This window comes from Podarcis vaucheri, assembly GCF_965113315.1.
Source record: "Podarcis vaucheri genome assembly, chromosome: 1".
Lineage (NCBI taxonomy): Eukaryota > Metazoa > Chordata > Lepidosauria > Squamata > Lacertidae > Podarcis > Podarcis vaucheri.
The window spans coordinates 89,993,083-90,017,856 of record NC_138759.1 but is presented as its reverse complement, the minus strand read 5'-3'; the positions used below and the strand labels follow the sequence as shown (position 1 = coordinate 90,017,856).

The 24,774-nt window shown below is 42.1% G+C and overlaps 1 long non-coding RNA gene across 1 annotated transcript; it reads left to right on the top strand.

Moving 5' to 3' along the window:
- Positions 1–820: 820 nt before the first annotated feature.
- On the top strand, positions 821–24,211 carry LOC309541294. The gene is made up of 3 exons (XR_014223691.1): positions 821–1,258; positions 3,241–3,398; positions 23,362–24,211. It is a non-coding gene; the product is annotated as an uncharacterized lncRNA (long non-coding RNA).
- Positions 24,212–24,774: the final 563 nt, after the last annotated feature.

The following is a 24,774-nucleotide window of genomic DNA, read 5'->3' as shown; positions in this document are numbered from 1 at the left end:
GCATTTCCATGCGCTGCTCTGGTTTACCAGAAGCTGCTTAGTCATGCTGGCCACATGACCTGGAAGCTGTACGCCAGCTCCCTCGGCCAATAAAGCAAGATGAGCGCCACAACCCCAGAGTCATCAGCAACTGGACCTAATGGTCAGGGGTACCTTTCTTTACCTTTATGTATGTGGAAGTGCAGCATAAAGGTACAGCAGGAACATACATATATATATATATATATATATATATATATATATATATATATATATATAACCTGATTCAGATTTTCAGTGTAGTGTGCAATAAAATGATTATAAACAACAATAAAACAAATAAAAAAACATTTTTATTGAGCTTGCAGGAAAATAGTGCATTTGAATTTTCTGTCTCTAAATCTGGAAACAAAACTGATACATATCACAGTCTCCCAAACCATTTTTTTATTCCTTAACAATTTGACAAAAGCTTCAACTGGAGTAGATAACTGGGGTGTGGAGGAGGGGCAGATAAATCTGGAGCAAGATAGAGCCAGGCGCCATCCAGGGTCTGACTTATTTTTTCTTCTGTTGCAATGTCTGTGATATTTTATGGTTTCACAACTTGCTGGCTCTCAGCATGCCAATTACAGACACAGCAATAAGAAATAAGAAATTAGAAAATCTTAGAAAAAGGAACCACAAAGTTGATGGACGAGATCTGCAATGAATTTGCAGAGGGATGGTATGATCACAGCGGGTTTTTATTGATTGGTTGATTTATTTAGCAAGTTTGCTTGGCTACAATATAAATATGCAAACCTAATACCAACCCAGAACGAATTCAGATTCTCATAATTTGAATGTTCTAAACATTCCCAGTTATTGATGCTGTCAGATTGATGGATTTTAGTTAGTGGGGTATTGCCTAAAATGTTGAATTTGAAAAGCTGATGTTGAACATTTAATTGCTTTAACGCTCACTGACAAATGTAGGCTTACAAGTGGGCCATCTAATCTGCATGGTGAATGATTGTACAAAACAGGGTTGTGGTCAGTGGTGGCTGGTGCCCATTGAGACTAATAGGGTGGAAGGCAGGGTAGATGGAAGTAGTAGAGCCAGAGCCAATGACGGATAGAGGCAACAAATTCTGGGTTTGTCCCACTGAGATCCAGCTCCAAGGGCCTTCTGGTGGTTCCCTCATTGCGAGAAGTGAAGTTGCAGGGAACCAGGCAGAAAGACATCTTTGTGGTGGCACCCAGCCTGTGGAACGCCCTCCTGTCAGACATCCAAGAGGTAAACAATTTTAATTTTATTCTATTTTATTTATTTATTGTCATTGTTGTTGTTGTTGTTGTTGTTGTTGTTGTTGTTGTTGTTGTTGTTGTTGTTGTTGTTATTATTATTATTATTATTATTATTATTATTACACACACTTGAGAACCACTAAGTCTCTTTTGTGGTGTACAGCTTTGCCAGCTTGTCATTACACACACTGTAGCTGGCACACTCTTTTGCAGTAGCATATTATGGTATTTTTAACCAGCGAATGAATGCACAGACATATGCACTTTGCTTTTACATCATTGTGGGGGGAGCAATTGCCAAGAAAACAAAAAAGGCTGGCAAAGAAGAGCCATTAGCAATGTTTAACATGAGGGAAAGGAATGTGGGGGCTCAGGAGGTGATCCATAGGATGCGAATATGTGTTGTAACAGTCAAGCATGCAAGCGCGCCCCTCCCGATTTTAATCTGTGACCTGTCACTATAAAGCATTTTATGCTGGTACGACATAAATCCATGCTGGTGATGACGGGGGACTTTCCACTTTTCTTTTTTGTTTTGTTTTTAAGTTGGCAAAATTCCTTAGGTGAGTGAACTGTTCTTTAAAGGAGAGTCCAATTTCTTTTTCTTGTAGAAGTGAAATGACATGCCAATAACACAAAACCCTACCTCAGTCATAACAAAGAGAAGTGCAGCTTCCTGGTTACGTGGGAGCGGCACAATTATGACAAAGGACACACGTATGTTATAAAAGCATATCTGCAAGTGAAACAAGGGGGCTGGCCCCCTTGACACCTCAGTCCCACAAGTTCAGGGCCAGGGAAATATCTAATTTGGAGCTTTCATATCCAAGCCACACCATCCATAGCTAAGACTCCTAACCAAGCGTCAGGATCACTAGGCCAAAACCTGAATAGGCACATAGCATGCCTGTCTGTCCATCCATTCTACCGCCCCCCCTACATTTGAGGAGAAACTTCATTTGGGCTGGAATCAGTGCTTACAGGTGTATGGGGTTAATTCTGGAGCAGCTTCCTGATCTCCAGTTTGTGCGTGCTAGCTGTAGTGAGTGACTCAGTAGCTAGGGAAAGACAACCTGCACGTGCCAAGAACATTCTCCTTTCCAACTAGCCTGCGGATTCGGAGAAAAAATAGTTCCACTGAATGAGTGATATTGCAGAGACAGATTCTGGAGTCTGATGCCAGCAAACAGCCCATCTGTTGGACAAATCGATTGAGTATTTTATTTGACTAGAATGGTAGTGATTACTCTCCATTTTTCATTCTCCAGCTCATCTGTGCACACCCTATTTCTCATGTTCTCAGGCTGAGCCCCAAATCTGAAAATGAGCTGTACTATGGCTTGCCTAGAACTCTCTCTTTATATCTCTCCCTGCCTCTCTCTCTCTGCCATATGTGCGAAAAGTATTAGATGGTTACAAGAAGCAAGGGATGCATTTATTTATTTTTAAGTTCCCCTCCAGCTTCCTCCTTCTAATATGCAATTCTAATCTTCTCTATTCACAACTATGACTCAGATGTTGTATTAGGAGGGTCTGTTGTGTGTATTATTAATGAGGCAGAAGTATTTTGTATTGATTGATTTGAAATCCAGATCTATGTAAGGGAAAAGAGAAGAGAATTGGGAAAGAAAAAAAGGGATGGAGGGAAGGCAGAAAAGAAGGAAAAGAAAGAAAGCGTGAAGCTGCTGAGAATAAGATTCATCAGTGGAATTAATGGGAGTAAAAGGGTGCTGTGGGTTAAGATTCCATAGCCATTTATAGATGAATAATAGCTGTTTTCCTGTCAAAAATGTTTAGGGCATGGAGAATGGAACAGCCAAGTTAGGAGGGTTGTATTTCTCAACTTCAGATTAAATTAGAGCTGCTCCAAAACCACATTGCCTTAGAATCGACAGATACACTTGCTTCTTGGGAACACTCAGTGTGAGTCCTGGCAGAGGAAAACCTCTTTTGCTTTGTCCTCAAAAACAGCTGTGTGGGTTTCCTGGACCTTGAATGCATTGGCGACAGCGGCCCAGCTGGTACCAAGGATGGGAAGACCTGGAGGGTGGTGGAGGAGGATGCTTCCCCCCGCCTTACAAATAAATGTCTGGAGAGAAGGCATCTTTAGCTCACGTAGGCATTTTCTGGTAAGTGTGCTTTCCATTGCTGCTGAACTGCGTCTCACATCTGCTCTGCAGCATGTTTAGAAATATATATGCAAAATCCAGACCCTCCAAGTGTCCCTATTTTCCAGGAATGTCCCTGATTTAGAGAAGCCGCCCCGGTTTCTGATTTGATCCTGGAATGTCCCATTTTTCCTTAGGATGTCCCTATTTTCATTGGAGAAATGTTGGAAGGTGTGGAGTTATCTGACCCCTGAGATGTCTGAAGGCAATCCTGTATAGGGAAGGGTTGTTGTTGTTTTAAAGTTTAATGTTTTATTATGTTTTTATATACAGTCGCACCTTGGATCCCGAGCGTCTTGCAAGTCGAACGTTTTGGCTCCTGAACGCCGCAAACCCAGAAATGAGTGTTCCGGTTTGTGGACATTCTTTGGAACCTGAACGTCCAATGGCACTTCCGCAGCTTCCAATTGGTTGCAGGAGCTTCCTGCAGCCAATCAGAAGCTGCACCTTGGTTTCTGAATGTTTTGGAAGTCCAACAGACTTCCGGAACAGATTCTGTTCGACTTCCAAGGTACGACTGTATGCCGGAAGCTGCCCAGATTGGCTAGGGCAACCCAGTAAGATGTGTGGGGTATAAATAGTAAAATTATCATTGTGGAATGGGACGTTCCTATTTTCATTGGAGAAATGTTGGAGGGTATGAAAATCCTTTGTTGCACAAACCAGTATGCTGGTTTCTCTTAATGCAGGGAATCCCTTTAAGGCTTGTGTTGCTACTCCATTGCCCAGGAAATGGTTTTTCTTATACTTCAGATGCCTTAGCTATGGGCTGCTGAGCTCAGCACCCCCACACTTAGGACATTGGGATTTCCTCCTCACCTTCTCAGAGGGATCTGGGTTTGCAACAGCTATTATCTGCTTCAAAATCACTTGGTTAAAGGATTTTGCTTACACAGTATTGGAGATTTGGGCTAGCAGAAGTATTGGGCAAGGAGATAGCTGGAGTTTCAGCAGGGGAGGGGTGCCTCAGGTAGTCACCTCTATCTGTCCCTTGGGACTTTCCCTAGGTCACAACTTATCCCCAGGTCAGCTCTGCACATTCTTTGAGGACTTCTGCCAAGTAAGAATGTGTCCTTGAAGTGAGATAATGCCTTTTGCTTCTTTGGATGCAGAGAACTGTGTATAGAAACTTATTATTTTCACAGGACTGGAATGTAGCCTACTGTAGAAAGATGAGAGTCACATCCATTATTCCCCTCCCTTTTGCTGATGGTCCTGCCCATGTCTGTATATGGTCCCATCTGCCCCTGGCATGTGGCCTGCTCAGTATTGCCAGTGGTGGAATGTGGACCTTGGGCAGTAGAAGGCTCCAGAAGACGAACTGCTGCACAGTGCTAGCTGGTATCTGTTGTCATATCCTAATGGTTCCTTCACATCTCACGCAAGCAAACAAATGTTTTGAAGCTGCTGTTTAAAAGCCACTCTATTCTGAGGTTCCAGCAATTCATGAAATTGGGCAAGGATCTCAAGCATTCAACACAATCCAACTTCATTCTGAACACATTTGAGGGTGTTTCTAGATAGGTGAGGGGAGAGAGAGAGAGAGAGAGAGAGAGAGAGAGAGAGAGAGTATCCTGGTATTCTAGTGGCCATGACCTAGTGAAAATGCACCTATGCATTATATTTTAGTAATTTTTTAAAATAAATAAATAAATAACGTTTTAAGTTTGTGCTAAAATATTATTCATTTAACTGCTATTGCATTATTATTATTATTATTATTATTATTATTATTATTGACATTTATATAACACTCCTCATTGGAAGACCACAGAGTTGTTTACAACATGCAACACAAATGTCATTACATAACCTAATATCTATAGAACATAAAAATCAAACAGTTATATAAATATAAGAGAAAAATTACATAATAAAATGCAGATTCTTGTAATAGTGACAGCATAACAAATAAAGGAGAAGCAAATCAGCAGCAGAGTATCTAAAATATAAAAACTGTATTTGAAAAAAGTGGTATAGCATAAATGAAAATATATATATATTTTTAAAGAAACATTGCTGCAAAAATGATGCCATTTCAAAGAGATGGAAGAGCAGTGCAATGAAAATATACGCCTCTAGTTATTGTGTGCTTCTGTTCGATTCCTCCCACCACTCCGCCCCAGGAAGATTTTATTAGATCTCAAAAGAGATGGAAGAACTATGGGGGCAAACACAGTGGTTTGAGGATAATGTCACCTTGATTTTTAAAAAGGAAGGAATGATCAAAGAATGGTCATTCCAGAATAAGCACCTTGTGGAAGCACACTGAGCTTTGCAGTAAAGCTGTGGTACAATAGCTCTTCAACCTCTGTTGAGGATGGGATAAATACTAGGACACTGTTTCCCAGGCCTGTCATTATGAGCATCCTCCAAACAGAATGCTGCTTCTGTTCAGGACTCATATATCAATTTATTCCACAGACCCAAAATGAATCTGTCTCGATACTCATACAGTGTTGTCATCAACACCAGCTGCTAACAGCTCTCCAATGTTCTGACATAAGCACTTTCTGTCAGTACAGTCTGCTTTTTAAATAAACATCAAAAGAACAGAGCTTTTTCCTGAGATGACCCATATCTCCCCCTTACTCCTGGGAGAAATGCTCCACGTGCAGAGAAGAGAATACCCATCTGCTCATTGAACACTTGCCTTTCTGACAACAAAAGAGGAAGCCTCCGCCTGCATATATGTCAATACTAAAGCTCGCACTGGGTGCTGAACTGAAGACCTGAGGGACTGCATGTACGAACTCAGACTGTGCATCACCTCCCAGGTCTGTAGAGAAACCAGCCAAGAATGCTAGAGCAGACCAGGTGGTGGTGTGATCCCTGCACAAGCTTCCAGGTCAGAGCTAGTCTAAGCAACTGAGCCGCAACTATGGAGCACCCACCCTACTCATCCCACTCTTGTAGGGATGTGAGAGAACTTTGATTTGGTTTGCATTTAAAGGTGAGTTTACCAAATCCACACTTTCCTAAATGGTAAGTGAGCTGAAACAGCTGTCCTTCAGAATTCACACTCATCCAAATTTTGGGATGCAGCTTCAAAAATGCATATATTGGGGGGCAACTGTGCATAAAAATGAATATATCAGTTAAAATAACATACAAAATAAATTACATGAGGGGAAATTGCTTGCAAAAATGTGTACATAAGTCAAAATCATGTACAAAAATGTGTTTACTTGAAGAAATTTGTGCTTAAATGCTGATGAATTTTCATGAAGATTTGTATTTTATTTTAGTCACAAATTGATGTAGAAATACGGAGCACCAAATTTCAGAAATTTGGGAAAATGTGAAACTGAGATAACTGAAGTTGACAGCTCTTTCCATCCCTAGCACTACTTTCAGGGCCACAAGTGGCTAGCCTGTGATCCTCCAGATGTTGTTGGACTCCAAACCAGCATCACTTTCCACCAGCAGGGGCAATAGTCAGGGATGATAGAAGTTGTAGTTCAGAAACATCTGGAGGGCTGCAGACCAGTCCCAGTTTTAGGCACTGTGTAAAGTTTGGGACTCAATATACAGCAGGAAGGAGTTCCAAAAGGCAGGCGTTATCACACTTAATGCTTGATTCAGTGGCAGACCTTGGGGTCTCAAATTTCAGTGACTCCCTGTGTGACCCCAAAATTTGGTGCCTCCCAACTCTCAGCATCCATTCTATATCATAGCTGCAGGGCCCCCTGTGGCACCCCTGAGGCTCAGCCCCCCCCCCAAATCTTCCTCTGACCATTTCTACAATCCTTCTGATGTGATGGCATCTGCACAAGGCCCTCTTCTGCAGAGCGTGGTGATCCGTGAGGCAAATAAGGAGTGAGAAAACTTCTGTAACACTCCTACCAGGGGAAGCTGGTAAGATGCACATGTAGTCACTGAGGTTACCAGGGCTTTTGTATCTTAAGATGGATCTGGGGCAATCCCAGAAGAAGTATCATCCCACTCGAAGCTGACAATTGATCAATCATCTAGATTTGAGGACCGCTCTCTAGGAATGCATCAGTCTGTAAATTTTGGTTACTCTCAGTTCCTCATTTTCCCACTGAATTTATGTTCATTTATCCCCATTTCCACATCACTTTGTATTTGTTTTCATGTCCTCATGAAAATTCACCAGCTTCTTAGTGTGAATTTCTCCTAACACACTAGTTTTTTTATGCAATTTCCCCATATAAACATTTTTGCAGAGCTATTTTCCCCAGTACATTTTGGATGTTATTTTCACAAATATATGCCTTCTGGGGTACACTTTAACCTCGTACATGTATTTTTACATAAATTACTTAGCTGGAGAACTGCATTGCAATATTCGGAGAAGTGTGAATTTGGAAGAATAGCCGTGTTTTGGTTCACATAGTGTTTTGAATTATGTATGTTTGCCTTTAAATGTGAACTGAGTTGAATTTCCTCCCAATCCCTACCACTCACCTACAGCACCTCTATCTTGCAAAATTCAGATTCAGATTTTTGGTCCTCATCCAGCCCACCACCGAGTCCAGGCATTGGTCCAAGGCTTGTATAGTCTCTCCTGATTCAGATGTTACAGAGAAATTATCTTAATCATAGGCATGTTTCCAAGTAATTATCTTAATCACTGACATGTTTAGGCTGCAGTCCAAAGCATACTTGGGAGCATGTTCTGTTGGATGCAGTGGAAATTACTTCTGAGTAAACATGCATAGGGTTGGACTGAGAGTGGCAATAATATGAAGATTCAGGCTAAAATTCTGTACTCATTTATCTGGGAGTAATCCCCATTAAACTGATTGACGCTTATGTCTGAGTAGACATGTATAGGAGTGCACAGTTAACAAATAATTGACATGAATCACAGAAAAGATTAAAAAACAAAGTCAAAGCTAATCAAACTTTATGACCTCATTAACTGTTAGCTTGTATCTCTACATAGCTGGCTTGTTTTACTCACTTGTTTAACTCTGTCAATAATTTTGAATCCTCCATAGGGATCCATTTCTGCTTCACATATTGCATTTTGTTTGTTTGTACCTAAAACATTTTAAGTGCTGAAGAGGCAGAAAAAGTGGATATTGGAGACCACCGCAACTACTGCCACTATAAGTGCCATATCGATATATCTGTATCTCTGTCACAAAGCTGCATCCAGTGAAGTAGCTACTCAGAAGGCTTCATCAGACATCCATCTAACTCTGTAATTGACAAAGGCATCTGGAAAGCAGTTTGTAAGGTAGCTACCAAAACAGGCCACAGTATGCACCAGGGAGCCATTCTAAGAAGAAACAGAAATATAGGAGATTTTCTAACAGTCTTGACTTATAGGGATACAGGTATGAATACCTTCAAAGCATTACTTTGAAGATATTCACCTCTCTCTCTCTCTCTCTCTCTCTCTGTGAAAATGATTGTCTCATAGCACCTTGTAGTTTTCTAGAATTTGATTTCCAAAGAATTCAAAGAAAGTATAAACTTCTGTTGAATTATAATGTCTTTAAAGGTTGGGCTTTTATGGTGAAAATAGGCTGGAGAGTGGCATTATGTGAATGGACTAGATACGTGCTCCATACTACCTGTTTTCAGATACCTTGTGTGTTCTGGGTAATAGGCCATTCAGAAGACCCAGGCCTAAATCTATGTGTGTGTTTATGTATGCTATATCTGTGTATGGTTCAGTATGTGCTGCTACGGTCCTCAACCTGAGAACCAAATGGAATAAAGAATGCTTAGATACAAAACTGAATCCAGTGCAGTGGAGGCCACTTTGAAAATGGTCAAACTTCTACTTCAGACAATAGGCTAAGACTGATTCAGTAGAAAATATTCTAGAGAACATGCTGGGCTTGCATCCTCTTCCAGTATATAGGGGTCTCCTTAGAACACATTGCTGGAAGTGTGGTCTCCCACAATTAGGCCACTGTTCTGGAGATGCTCTTGGAAAGAGGTTCTGACAAGGGTCAATCAACATGACTTAGAAGCTTTCTTTAGAGTAGGAGATATGCATGCTATGGCACGGCACATTCAAGCTATTGGAACCTGTAGCCAGAATCTAAGCTGTGGCTTAACTAAGCCACATTAGTTGCTAAATGTATCACATTACAGAATTGGACAGCAACCCAAATCCAATCAGTAAATAATTGGATTTAGGACATGTTGGCTTTGGTGGCACATGAAAAAATCTATTACATTAGATTACAGAAGGAGGACAAATTTCTAGCAATTTGGCAAGAATTCCTTGATTTCTATGTAGACTGATGTGAAAATGAAGGTGTTTTCTATAAAGGCACATTGCAGGAACCTGGGTTCTAATCATACCTATGAGATGGAAATTCAGTAGCAGCTTTCTTCATTTCATTCATTTTCTTTTTATCATTGTGCCTTCCCTTTTTGTTCTGCCTTCTAGTTCTGTCCTAGTTAACCCCATCCACTCCCCTGGTTAGCTTCTTGTTTGGAAGCTTACATGTATAGGGATAAAGCAAGGCAAGGAAGGTGATCAGTTTATGGGTGGATGGGATGAAGGGAGGACATGGTAGCAGTTTTGAAGCTGCTGTTATTTACTGAATATCTGTACAGCATTGGGAATTTCCAAAATATATGGCAGATCTACGTCTAATGGGGGATGGACAGACTGGAGATCAGTAAAAATCAGTAAAATCTCAATAAACAAAACAATTGGATCACAAACAGTGATTACTTGCTGACTTGTTTTGCATGCATAACTGGTGATTTTCGGCAGCTAAAACCTACATAGATGCTCAAAACTCAAAATATTAGAAGTTTTCTCTTTCATTTTTATCTCTGCGTTGTTACCAGAATTGCTGGGATAAGCCTCCACACTGCCTGTTCAAGGGATGGGAAATTGGCCATGAAGTCTTTTGCTCTCACACAAATCAAGCTCAAGGCTATTAGACCAAAGGGGGGGAAGGGACCACCTGCCCAATGTTCTCTGGAATGATGTGCTGGAATGGTCACTGCTTTTATTACAAACTTTGTTGACAAGAGAAACAAACCTTCTCCAACGTAGTTTCCTCCAGATGTTTGAGGATATAACTTCCATCAGCACTGGCCAGCATGACCAATGGTTAGGGATTTGGGAATTGTAATGCAAAGCACATGGAGAGCTCCAGGTTGGGGAAGGCTGGTATAGGCTGTGGATTGGTCTTGAAGGGCACATTTGTGTGACCATTTCCTGCATATTAGCTGAAGCGTAGGAGTTCAAAAGAGATCCTCAGAAGACAGGCACACCTTATTTCTCTCCATTGCTTAACAAGTGGAACTATTCTGTTACTCCATTTCTGTTAAGGCTGGGAACATTTCAGCCACTCCTCATATATGTCTGAGCTACTTCAAAACTGCTGTACCGCCTCCCACAAAATTTAGTTCTCATGGTTTTCTTTCAAATCCCTAGGCAGTGGAATTGTTCTTCTCCAGCCTTGTGGGACCTGACAAGCTTTCCATTAATTCTCAAATATAGCAGTTAGTTGGGCAAATCTTGGACTGGCTGGCTTTTCCCAATGCTGTCCTTTTCTCCACAGAAGCCTATTTGGCTCAGAAAAGCCAAATAATGGGAGGAGGCAGGAGTTCATTTCCACAAATTCCCCCTTTCTCTTGCAGCTCCCTGCACTACCACCCACATTGTTCTAGAGGGCCCCTAACTCCCTGGAACAGATTTTTGGAGTCGCAGAGGGAAGGGGAAATTTTCTAAATCTAAATTAAAACACCCCCCCACACACACACACAACAACCCCTTCTTCTTTCCTTTCATAAGAGCCTTCCCTGGATCAAGTAGAAGAACAGCATTAGATACAACCCACTATCTCCTTTAGGATTCCACAGGTTCTGGCCTGCTGATCTGAATTTGATCTTTTTGACAGGCTCCTATGTTAGCATGACCTGTGCTTTTGATACACAAGTTTGCTTTCTAGTTGAATGAATAAAAGAACTGTCCTAAAGACCAATAAATTAGTTATGCTATGCTTTTTCAGTTCATGCCACGATTTGAGGGCCATCCAGCCATTATTTTGAACCTTTGATGGTTCCCAGTACCCAGGCCTTTGATCACACAGAAGTCCATTACCAGAACTTGGCCAGATTTTGACTTCAAAAGTTGGCTTTAGTATATTGTTGTCAAATATTTAAGGGGAAGTTTCCTGATTAGATCGCGTTCATTTCCTGATCTTACAAATCACATCCTTCTTTTGTCTGTTGTAAAGAGGCACTTAAGTCTCTGGGCAGGCTTTTGTAGCATTTTTTTCATTCCTGTTTAAATAATCTCCAGGCTGGGCTACTGCAATGAATTCTCATGGGGCTACCCTTAAAATGCCTTGAAACTTTAGCTAGAGCGAAGGTCAAAATCTACACTTCCGAAATGGGTTGCCATACATCCAGATTTTCCTGAACATTTCAGCAATTTCTGCCCGGACACTATTTCTGATGGCCGAATCCCGGCTATGTCTGTGAAATTCCGGATGTATAGCAACATATTCATTCAGTGTTATTCAGTCTGCACTAGCTACATACCCTCCAATTTTACTCAGATGAAAATTGGGATATTTTATGCACCATGCATTTATGAGTTTTTAGGAAGCACGATAACTTTGACAAACCCTTATTGTTGTGATTGTGCAGGTGTTTGATGTGGGGTGTACCAATGTTTATTTGGGGGCCCAGGGACATAGAGACTTTTGAGTTCAGTGATACATAAACTTTCCCCCTTTTAGTGTTTCAAACTTAGGAATGTGTAAGCAACTTCAACATCCTGGTGTGGTGATGAATCCTGGATGGATCAGTTGTAGAGACACCCCTGCCAGGCATCCCCCTCCCAGCTGTCCTGGGACTTCTCTTCACCGAGATGCACAAAATGGGGAGACTCACATCAGATTTCAGAAGATGGCACCAATTTAGCCCATGGGAGAAATCAAAGCCTTTTCTCTATCCACGTGAGAAGCCAGGCAGGAAGGGGGTTTGGAGGGAGGTGTTTTTGCTCTGGAGGACCCCTCCCCATCTCTGCAAATCCCCTTCCTCTCTGGGAATCTAGTCCAGATCACTTTAAGCCATAAAGAGAGAGAGCCAAGCTGCAGGATCAGATCTCTTTGCATTTCTCTCCAAGCAGGAGCCAGACGGGAAACACCTGCTACCCACACAGGTGGTGATGGCTCAGTGACACTTCAGGTTCCCAAATGAAACTGGCAATGGTAGGTGAGGCAGCAATGCAAAGAAACTCAGTAGGGGCCTAAGAGGTTTGGACACAGAGCATTGATTGTGCATGATGCTGCTGAGCATAAGAGTGTGGAAATAAGAATCCCAAATAGGTTGCTGCTTCTCTCTTTCCTTGGCCTGGAGATGGAAGGAGCAATGAATGAAAAGGCAAAGAAAGACTTGAGGTTTTTTGAGGAGGGAGATTCAGGACTCTGCATGACAAAGTGAGAAGCCCTGGTGGCTTAAGGGTTTTTGTGATAGTCCTGGCATTTGCCGGGCAGTGGTAAGCTATGTGGTTCCTTGTTCCTGAGCTGAGTTTATTGTGCTGGTTCTTAACATGTAGAGCCTTACACAGCTTGGAAACTGGGTAGGCTAAGGCTTGTCTTTTCCGGTATGTCCCTCCAACAATTCAATCCATTCAATGTATGAGGTGCTGCTCTGCCCCCCCCATAAAATACAGTTGGTTGCTGTGATAAGCAGGGCCATTTCAGTTCAGGTGGCAGCTTAACAGAATGCTCTCCTTAGGAAAGCTCACCTGCCTCCAACTGACCAAGACTAGGCAGGGTTTTTTTTGGGGGGAGGGGTAAAGGGTGTTGATAGATTATCAGTTTTATTGTCTTTCTTGTTGCTGTTGATGGGGCCATGCTATTTACCTTCTATTTACCTCTGTGGTACTGTTATGCCCATTTCCCTGCTTTGTTGAGCTGCTTTGTTCCGTTATTTTGCCTATTGCTTTATTGGAACTGGTTGTTTTGATATTTATTTTGTTGGCCACTTTGATTTCTTTTGAAGAAAAAGTGATATATGCATGCTAAAAAAAATAAACTAATAAACAAATAAATATCCCGCCCCTACTCAGTGTATTGGTTCTCCCGCCCATCCACATACCTGATGTTTCCTTCCTCAGGAGGCCTAATTTGCCAGGAGAGTCTGACACTTGTAGATGTCACACAGGCCTGCTGCCCATACTGAAAATCCAGAACATTCTTCCCCAGCTGTTTGCCTTAGTCCTCACTCCCACCCCTATAAGGGTTATCATGTTTCTACCTACCTGCTCACCCATCAGAACTGGAACAATGCACTGTCCCTTCCATGCTCATGTCATGCAAGATATGATCATATGAGGCTTGTGGGAAGGCTTGTGGAAAACTCTGTGAGCCCAAATGAAGGTTTGTGGGCTGTGCGGACAGCGTGGGATGGCTTCCGTGACTCCAGCCAGCTCCTCTATTGTGTGCCCGTGGGAATCCGTAACAGAGAAAATCATTTGTTTATCTTGCTTGCTAAGATAGGAGCTTGGAGTTGTGGCTATGTGTTGCCTGACTCAGACATCAGCAGGGGTAGACACGCTCATCAGAGATAACGCAACATTCAGTTCGTCAGAAAGACAAGGAAGGTGTGGAACCACAAAAGAGACTTTCTCAGAACAGAGATTGGTTTTGGCTTCCAAGTTGGGAAGGAGGAGTGGGGGGAAATGTAACTAAAAGCTTTCACATTTCTTGTTCTTTCTCCCAAGGGGCATGCTGCTTCACAGGACTATGTTACTAGTTTGCAAATTCCAGATTCTTGTTAATCAGTTCTCTTCTGCTGACAACTCATCCCTATGCAGAATTTATAATATGGATTGGCCAGAAACTAACACAATTATATTCTAAATGTGTGGTTCCGAAAGTGTAGAAATCTCCTTTGAAATATCTTGTCTCATATTCTTGCAGAGGTTCTGCCAAGCTGTTTTCCCCTACAGATGGGCTGTGTTCAAGTTCCTTCTGATTCCATAGGGTGAATAGACATGGGAAGAAATGCAAGGGCTAGAATTTGGTTGATATTTGCTGTAGAAATTGCAGTATTAATTTCAGATCATTCACAGGATTATATATTTGATGAACTCTGTAGGATGCTGTGGCTTGAAAAGTACATCAGCTGCAAAACAGGTGAAACCCACTTCAAATCACCTCAAATATTCATTGCTCTTTAAGTTAAAAATTCATTTGAGGCGGATGCAGTTGCTGAGCGTAATTGGTCTGATCATCTGGATGTATAAACTGAAGCCCTTTAATCAGGAAATTCCCTTTAGAATCCAAACAAAAGATTGACATCAATAAAAATTCCCCGCGTCACTCCAGGCAGTTTCCTGCAATCGCTTTCGTTAAAGCTTCAGTCCCTTTGCAACAAGGAGTGGCGGTGGAGGAGGAGAAGAGCTAATATTTGTAGCTATGATTAAGATGATTTTTTTAAAAAAGCACATACACAGCTGTACTTGTGAGCGGCTTTCCACAGCTGTATACAGTGGGTCAGATACCGCCTAATAGGTCCATTTTGCACCCCCAAACTAATTCCATGCAAAAAAAGGTTAAGCGTGTAAGCTGAATGCTGCTGCACGTCTCTAGGTTCCAAGCCCTTCCTTTCTCTGGGAATTGGGACTGATTATTAGGATGACGCAGACAGCAGCAGAAGAAAAGGAGAACAACCAGCCATTGAGATGTGCCTCACCTAATTACCTTCAAAACAATGTTTCCTGGCTCTGGAAGAATGCAAATCCTTGGAAAGGGTGCAACCTCAGACATATCCCTTTCCCCGAAAAAGAAGGGGAACATTTGAATACACCTGTGGATTTTGATTTCATTCTGATAATGGCACTGTTCGCATTTTCCTTTTGACACATGCGGAAGGACATATTTACTTTAGAGAAACTAGTGTTCCCTAGAGGAGATATTGGCTGTTTGGCCAGCAATCAACACCACCTCTTTCCTGGGACAAGTGCTGCATGTACCGAGCGCGCTGCGTTGGGTGCACAGGAAACAGATTACAGCTTTGCAGAGGGAGTCGTGTTGGCCGAGGAACACGGTGTCAACCTTGACAAATCAACGTTACAAAAGGAGAGGTGATTGTAGTCCCCTCGGGTTACATATATTTTAATCTGTGGACAAAGGTAGTTAATTTCAATAGCACATTTAGCCTGTAAATTATTCTTTCTTGTCATTTCTTTCTTTCTTTTTCTTTTTGGTAACAATACATGTAGACTAAACATAATCCATACGTCTTGGATTGACTTAACTGTTTCTCCATGCTGAGAAAACAGAGCTTTTGGATCGTTTATAGCCATGCTGTGCACTGCTCTGGATGGCTGACTTTGCAAAACTTTTCCTGCTGTGGCTGGTGACACCAGATTGCAAAAGGAGGGTGTTTCACCCCTGCCAGGATGTGCGTAACCACTGTTTAGCTTTCAGGAGAGCTATGCCTCTGCATATGATGCTCAGTGGGCTTTCAAACTGTATACTGTTTCTGGGAAACCCCAGTGTTCCTTGGAAGTTTTACCAGGGGGGAGGCAGGATGTGTGCTCTTTAATAAGATCCATAATGGCAGACAAGCTTCTCTGAAAGGCACTGTAGCAGCAAACGTTTCTTGAAACATACACTGAAAGGAAATGCTGATTGGGCCCTATTCAGCGCAGTGATGAGGCCTCACACAGGCTTGGCCACCATGCCCAATGAGCTGAGGGTATCACCTAGAATATCCCCCAGAATTTATTGCAACTCACAGCGGTTCATCAGCGTACAAGTCTATGGGCTTCTCCACACTAACCTTGCCTCCACTCTTTCCAGGCCCAGTTCATGCCTGAAAACTCCATGTCCAAGCATCTCTTTTTTTATATAAGATATTTATTAAAGTTTCACAAATTATATAATCAAACACAACAATACAAACAAACACATACAAGAAAAAACAAGTATAATTTCAAATCCTTATTTTCTTAAAACTTACTTCACCGACCTCCTCATACCTCCCCTTTCTGCATTCCAATTTCAAATATTTAGTTCAGCAAATCCTCACCCTTAATTTTATCTAATTGTTAACCTTTCTTTTCTTTTAACTTAATCCAGCTGTAATCCACTTACTTTCTAAAGCCGCATCATTTTAACACTCATTAATTTTACAATGTTTCTTAAGATAGTTCTTAAATTTCTTCCAATCTTCTTCCGCCGTCTCTTTTCCCCGGTCTCGGATTCTGCCAGTCATTTCTGCCAATCCCATATAGTCTATCACCTTCATCTGCCATTCTTCCAAGGTGGGTAGATCTTCTGTCTTCCAATACTTTGCGATGAGTATTCTTGCTGCTGTTGTTGCATACATAAAGAAAGTTCTGTCCTTCTTTGGCACCAATTGGCCGACAATGCCCAGGAGAAAGGCCTCTGGTTTCTTAAGGAAGGTATATTTAAATACCTTTTTCATTTCATTATATATCATTTCCCAGAAAGCCTTAATCTTTGGGCATGTCCACCAAAGGTGAAAAAAGTACCTTCAGTTTCTTTACATTTCTAACATTTATTATCAGACAAGTGGTAAATTTTTGCAAGCTTGACTGGAGTCATGTACCACCTATAAATCATTTTCATAATATTTTCCTTTAAGGCATTACATGTCGTAAATTTCATACCAGTGGTCCACAACTGTTCCCAGTCAGCAAACATAATGTTATGACCAATATCTTGTGCCCACTTTATCATAGCTGATTTCACTGTTTCATCTTGTGTATTCCATTTCAACAGCAAGTTATACATTCTTGACAAGTTCTTAGTATTGGGTTCTAACAGTTCTGTTTCTAATTTTGATTTTTCCACCTGGAAGCCAATTTTCCTGTCCAACTTGTAAACCTCCATTATTTGATAATAATGAAGCCAATCTCGCACTTTAACTTTTAATTTCTCAAAACTCTGCAATTTCAGTGTATCCCCTTCCTGTTCCAAAATTTCCCAATATTTCGGCCATTTGGCCTCCATATTGAGTTTTTTCACAGCCTTTGCCTCCATTGGCGACAATCATCTCCTCCTCTTTCTTTCTTTTTTTGCTCTGGAGCTTTCCTCATGAAAATCACTCTTTAAAGCTCAATCAGAACAAATTCCAATCCATAGGAAACCCACGTTGACATTTGCTCTGATTGAGTGCTAAAAAGTAGTTTTTTGCAGGGAAAGCTTGGTGGCTTGGATTTGGAGATTTTAAGCACAGACCAGTGCTTGGAAAAAGCAGAGCAAAAGGAGATGCAACCTTAGTGCAGGAATGTTGGATGGGACAGGGGATGAGTATATTATTATTATTATTATTAAAATTTGCATAGGCTTGCCTAGTTAAAATTCCCTTGTGTGCTAACGGTGGTGTTGAACTAAAGCATCTTGTCAGAGCAAGGACTTCTGCATGCACGATGGGGACTTTCCTCCCTCACCTTACATATGGTTTTTAAACTCATAATTTTATTATTTTATCCTATTTGTAAACCATTTTGAAGTTCTATTGCAATCCAGCACACTGTGACCTTTTGAAATAAATACATAAAATAAATTCAACATTATTTATAAGCTGCTGAAATTTATTCAAACTAATTTAAAATAGTACTGAGTTATTATTGGGGTTAATTAGATCCTTTCACAAATTTTGCCTATATTACACTTTGTGGCATTTGTGTTATCATGCCAGTGCACTTAACTGTATATGGTGTTGCTGATTGGCATTAACCTAGAACTGATTTGAATAAGGAAATATGAATAGGGAATGATATTGGGCAATAACTAATAGTATGACCTGTTTGTTTAATATTGACTGTATATATATTATCAGTCCCTTTGTACATGAAGGCTGAGGTGGGGGAGGGGAGACTTGGGAATATTTCAATATTAATTTAGTTTGATCCCACCCACCACACCATCTCCAATTATGAAAGATCTTGGATTAATGGGTATCCCCCCTAAAAAGTGTGAAAAGTAATGATTTTTGCAAGTGAGAATGCTGGGTGCATATAAAAATAAACAGAATTCTTCTGGACACAGAGGAATTGTATTGTCTAGCATTATAGGGAAAGATAAAGGTTAACAAGGGAATACAACTTCTTCTAAAATTTACTCGTGGTGCTACATTCATATAGGAATGTTCAGGGGGAGGGAAAATCATCTTGAGTCACAGATTCTCAACCTGTCATGTGGAAATCTTTATAACAAACTATATTTGCCAAAATTCAGCTTTCACCATTCTAGATTCTGAGCTGGGGATGTATTTTAGCATTTGGAATATGTGCAGATTCAAATTTTACTGACAGGCCAGATGTTCCTGGATATGATATATATATATATTAAATGCTATATAGATCCAGGCACTATATATGGCAGGAACTTTGAGTCCTGTACTCATATATTTGGCTTATTTTTCTATATACTAGGTGGAACAGTGGAACAGAAGGAAATCTGGGCACTAGAGAAGAGTTGGATTTCCCTCTATTTTCAGATTTCAAATTCCCATGAGGGAAAAAAAAATCACAACTCAGCATCTGAATTTGCTCAGTTTTAAATACATATCCAATTCTGTTTGAGATGCAACATCTTGCTTTTCTTACACTGGGCTTGTCTTCTACTGGACTGCCTGAGATATTCCTAGAAGTAGCCAATTCCAAAGCCACTTAGGATTCATCAGCTTACAACCACTACAGTGTACTTTGCACCTGGTTGCTAATATATATTATATGGGTTGTAGAGTTCTGGCAACTTGGCTTGGAGTCTTTGTCCTTTTGTCCCTTAGATATGCTTCAACCCTAACCCCTCTCCACCCTAGCTTCAAATTTCCAGATGGTTGTGAAAAATACGACGTGACAAATACAGTTGCAGGACTCCCCTTTAAAACTCGGCAACATGTTGGGAACAGTCGCTCAAGTTAATCAGCTTCAATTCTTTCAAAGAACACCCCCTGAATAGCTGTGTACTAAGAAAGTATCATACTATGGATAACGCTAATCGTTATTCTGGTTGAAATTTTGATGAAATCTGGCATTCTGCTGTTATTTTATTTATTTGTTAACTTAAATCAGGTGGAGAAACTTTTTCAGTCTGAAGGCCTCGTGGGCAACTTTCCAGGGTCTGCATGCCAGTGGTGGGATGGGCCAGAGGCAAAAAGTGGGGTGGGAAACCAATATGACTCCTACTTTTGTATAGTCGGCTGCTCTGAAGCCATACAAATGCCAGAGGTTTCTATTCTACACATGCACAAGTGCATACCCCTCAGCTGTCCTGATTAAATCGGGACATCCCATTTTGGGGGGCCGTGCTCTCACATGGATCATGTGAGTCACAGGGGAGCATGGCCCAGAGGATGGGCACCCCAGTTTCCCACTGCAACATGTTGGAGGGTATGCAAATGGGTTACATAGTGGGTTGGTGCCATGGAGTTGCCCCTCCAGCCAGCAGCATCACTGCCTTTTACCTGAATGATGCAATGGGAATGCAGCAATGGGAACGCTGGGTCGGCTTGGACCATGTGCCTGTGCTCCTCCAACCTTCCTGCTGCACTGTCCAGGTAAGCAACAGTGGTGCTGTGGTCAGGAAGGTGTTTCCGCAGCACCATTAAACCACAACAGCAGGTCTGGCACACATACCTCCAGCCGGGCAAGCAATCAGAGTTGAAGGGTGCATTTCTACCAGGCAAAAGTCATGGAGCAGGGCCATTGAGAGGCATTTGAAGGCCAGGTGGAGAGGTTGGAAGATGGCGTTTGGCCACTAGGTCTGAGATTCCCCACCTGGGATTTGAACCTAATGTAGATGTTAAAAGTTCACCCCCAGCTTTCCAGTCCAATGAGTCTCATGGTGACTTCCAAGTCACAGATTACACACTCCTCACCCCAAGTTACGTATGCCCCCCACCTGCAGTGGTACCATCTGCTATTGCACTTTGACCAGCTCATTCTGCTCCATGTCTAGACCCAATTATCAAATGATGAAAATTTATACATCAACGAAACCTGAGGGACCTTGCATGGAGGTGGAGATAGGGAAGGGTGAAAACTAAGCATCAATATTTCTTGATTAAAAACTGGTTTTCCTTTCTTTTCTCCTGTGAGCAGCATTATAAGTTGCAAAACTGAAGTACTGGGTGAGTGCTGATGGGTATTGGTTGAGTTGTTGTCGTCCGCCACCCCAGTTTCTTTTTTAAAGCATTACATGGGCAATTCAGTGTTCTTAATTTGTAGGTGATGTTTGTGTTTCTGCTGATCTGGGCTCAGCTTGGAATGATTTTTTTTTTTTAATAAAGCCCATTCATTCCCTGGGTTTTTGACTTGGCAGCCTCCAGTCTGTGCTGTCAACTGGATCATCTGAGCTTGGGAACAAGCTAAAGTTCCCAGGACCTGGGCTGGCAGAGGCTAAGTGTGTAGCCGAGAAGCTGTGTTCAAGTCCCCCGAGGAAGGAAGATGGCTGGGCTGTGGAGCTCCTTGGGACTAGGGGATTCGTGGCATCTCGTTAGTATCGGCTCCCTGGGGACTCATTTGTCTGCTCTGCCTGGCGGGGAGATAGCGTGAGAGGATGACTCCACAGGGGGACAAGGGCAAAGAAATAGGGCAGCAGAGATCAGTCTGGAGACGCCAGGGGTTTGTGCCAGATGATGGGAGATAAAACACTCGGGAAGCAAATTAGGGAGACTCAATAACTGAGTAGCAGCCCCTGGTATAACCCTTTCGATCCTGCTTGCTTCAACTCTCCTTTGTTTCATGTGTATCTCCAGCCCTGATTGCAGGGATGGGGAACCTGTGGCCCTTCAAAAGTTGTTGGACTCCCATCACACCCAACCACTGGCCATGCTGACTGAGGCTGATGGGAGTTGGAGTCCAACCAAATCTGGAAAGATACAGATTCCCCACCCCAGCCTTATTAGCAGCTGCAGTCACATTATTAGCATAACTGTGAGAGAGTAACATGTCCTGCCCAATGTGTGGTCTATGTGGTTGAGGCTGGGACCCCCAGTCATGGACAACACATTCTTATCTTTATGGAAAGAGGGTAGGTGCCAAACCATACATGTTTCAAAATTGCATTTTCCTGAATTGTACTATGTCAAGTTGCAGGTGGCAGTTATCACGTTCAAATGCTTTTTCCCTGGAGCAGATGGCAGGATGTCCTTCAATGCATATAGAAAATAAGCATGTAAATGAGAAATCTTGTAAAAAACCCCAAACCCAGCCATTCTAGTTTTCTATAAGCAAATATTTAGGGGGTAGGATATTAAAAATGTGGCTTGCATTAAAAACGGTCCGGCCCAGCAAATATTCACCACATGATCCTGCTAGATCAGCTGTAGAAATAACAGAAAGGTTTTAGCAGTGAAGAAGGAAGAATGGCAGGAGATAACTGTTCCCCAGATCCCAAAAAGTGCAGGCTTAGGAATTGTCTGCATTTTGGAAGATCAATCTTTTAGACAAAAGCAGGGGTGCCAACAAATAAAATATTGAGGGGGAGCAGGTAAGCCCCACCTCACATAATTCATCACATGATGCGGTGCACACACATCATTTGAATGGCAATGCCCATCAACATTGCCCCCTCCAGCCTTCTCAAATATTTTATTGGGGGGGGGGGGTTGAAGGTCCCTCAGCCCCTAGGAGTTGGCTCCTATGAACAAAAGCAAGAACTGACTTCTTGCCTGGTGGGAAAGAACCATTTGTCTTTGTACTTAACCTACTATTATTACTACAGGATTTCCATTTATTTCTTCCCAAATGAAGTTCTAAAATGCCTTTTTTATGCTTGTTGTTGACCATGCTTGTGGTTGGTAGGCCAAAGGTCCTGCAGGCATGCCTATGAATGCTTTGGTGGTAGATGGTAAGAATACTGTTTCTGAATTGAGGCCACCTCCTCTTTGTGTGTCCAGAGAGCATAGGTTTACTGCAGATGTAATGCAGCCACCCAAGAACAACCACCCTGCCCCATGACTTGGGGAAATGTGGGTGGCTCTTTCGTTGCAATTGCCTGACTTTCTTGTGACTCACAAGGCCAGCTGGAGCCTCTCCACCTAGTCACCACCAGTACTTGGTACCATCTTCCCAGTCATTAGGAACATTGCTGAGCTGTTGGGTTTCAGCCAGGCATAGAAATGCTTCAGCATGGTGGCTCATTCAAAGTCAATATTAAAAGCCATTGGTTGTACGTGGTGTAACCCACTTCTTCCTTTCCAAAGTTAATTTGGTTTCTTTCTGGAATATCAGACCCAATGTCTTGTGGCATTCCTTCAGAACATCCAGTTCTAAGAAAGAAAAAAGGGGGCTTGGATGCATTTTCTTTCCATCATGCGGAGCTGCTGTTCTAAGGTCAGATGTTTACGGGCAAATGGAGGCTTGAAAAAAAGTGGAAAGGGCTTCAAAAAACAACAACTCCAAAAGTGCTGCTCTTTGGCGCCAGCAGTTCAGACCAACATCCCCTTCAACTCCTGCTAGCTATGGCAAGTCCCCTTTCTGCAGCACGTTGGTCTCTCTCTGTTTTTGTTTATCGAGACCACAATTACAAGCCCAGCCTCCAACCTCAGGCCGCTTGAGACAGCTGAAGCCAGCAGGCAGAGTCTTCCTTGAAACCTGGGAACGCTGACGGCAGTAACTCCATTCCTAATCAGAACATCTCAAAACATTTGGGCTATTTGGTGGCAAAGCCTGAAACATGGGCTCGGTTTCTGAGGAATGTGCGTGCAGGAAATTCTTTAACGGGGGGCAGGAATTGTTAGCAGGAGCACAAGGTGACAAGCCAGATGTGAGCAGGGTGGAAGGCTTCTCCGACTTCCACTGGGCTACACGAAGGAGTGAATTTGTTTTGCGGTTTCAGCAGTCATGCTAAAACTTTCACAGAATTCCATCTGCTTAGCCCAGTAATTACCAGACGATACTTCCAAGTAGAAGTCTTCTTCTTTGCCGTCACTCTTTTCTTTTTTCTCTTTTCTTTTCTTTTCTTTTCTTTTACAGCTGCCGCCTATCCAAGCTGTGCTGGCATTCAGTACATTGAAGGGATTTATCCTCTACAAGAAAATTGCAAGTCTCCACTTACAGAAGAGTATAATGGTGCAATGACATCAATTTGCTGAAATGCGGCACAGGGCTTGACTCTCCCACTGCTCAAATTGTGTGGAGAATTGGGATGAGCCAAAAAGGCTCATAGTATAACCTTCTGCTTCATGGCAGAACCATTGGTACACACATTTATGTTTGTAGACAACTAGATTCAACCTGGGGCAGGGGACCAGTGTAAAAGTCCATGGTTCTGCTGTTGGATGTAGACATAGAATATAGGACTATAGAAAGCTGCCGCATATGAAGTCTAACCAGTGACCCACCCATCTCAGTATTGACTGGACTGACCGGAAACGACTCTCCATGCTTTTAGGCAGGGTCCTACTTAGACATGCAGGAGATGGAACCTGAGATCTTTTGTATGCAAGGTAGCTGCGCTACCACTGAACTGTGGCCCTTCTGGCTAAGAGAAAGACAAGAGAAGGAAAAAAAGGATTATATATTTTGAGAGCATGTGAATAAATCCCATGTGGCCTGAAACATTGGGGGGTGGGGTTTACAGTGGCTGCCCCACCTCACCCTCCATGTGCAGTGATACCTTGGTTCTCAAACTTAATCTTTTCTGGAGTGCATTCAACTCCTGAAACCATTCGAAAACCAAGGTGCAGTTTCTGATTGGCTGCAGGAGCTTCCTGCACTCAAGTGGAAGCCACGGAAACCGCATCAGATGTTCGGCTTCTGAAAAACGGTTGCAAACTGGAACATTCACTTCCACATTTGCGGCATTCGAGAACTGATTTGTTTGGGAGCCAAGCCATTTGGTACCACTGTACAGTCTTTTTTCTTATGTATCTCTGGAAGGAAATATTGACAGGATAATCCCACTTCATTCTCATAATCCATATTGGTTCTATTTTGCAATTTAGGTTTCAGGTTTTATTCTGTTCATAATTCAAGTTTCAAATGCTTGAAGAATTCTGGGCTCATACTCCCCCCCCCCCCCCATTTCTGGAAGCGCTGCCAATGTTCATAACTCACCTCGCTTTTAACAACTCACAGCCTGTCAGGGCCCTGCCCATTGCAAGCTGCTTTTATACATTCTGGGGGGAAATCGGTGGCAGTAATTCAGGAGCTTAATTGATGAAGATAATTCAGCGAAATCTCTATTTTTGTAACAGGATCTAGGATATATATTTCTGTCTCAATACAGCATTTTTCACATTATTTTGGGAAGGCCTCACAGGATCTATAACCATAAGTGCTTCAAATGAGGAGTAAATCTGTACTCCTTTTTCAGGTTCATTTAAATCCATTCCATCAGTACTGGCTTCAAAGGGACATAAATCTCCTCCATTGTGCCACACAATC